Source organism: Gavialis gangeticus, unplaced genomic scaffold, assembly GCF_001723915.1.
Source record: "Gavialis gangeticus isolate Ggan-Ray unplaced genomic scaffold, GavGan_comp1, whole genome shotgun sequence".
NCBI classification, from domain to species: domain Eukaryota; kingdom Metazoa; phylum Chordata; order Crocodylia; family Gavialidae; genus Gavialis; species Gavialis gangeticus.
The window spans coordinates 7,649,465-7,649,701 of record NW_017728973.1 but is presented as its reverse complement, the minus strand read 5'-3'; the positions used below and the strand labels follow the sequence as shown (position 1 = coordinate 7,649,701).

Here is a 237-nt window from a genome sequence, read left to right as displayed (position 1 = left end):
CACACGCATGCATATGAATATGCATATATATTGTATTTAATGTATAAACATGTATATATTACATATGTAATGTATGTAACATATATACACATACACACATTATACATATGTATATTTATATGTGTGTACTGATCTACCTAGATAAATATAGGTATATATCTCTATAGATATAGCTATATAGCTCTATACAGAGATCTATACGATAAGTGCGTGTGCTCACGCGCGGACCAGACTGTG

General features: G+C 30.4%; 1 protein-coding gene across 1 annotated transcript in view; it reads left to right on the top strand.

The window, feature by feature from the left end:
- SOCS7 (suppressor of cytokine signaling 7) overlaps positions 1-237 on the top strand; it is a 30,292-nt gene that overhangs the window by 502 nt on the left and 29,553 nt on the right. The window lies entirely within an intron of this gene.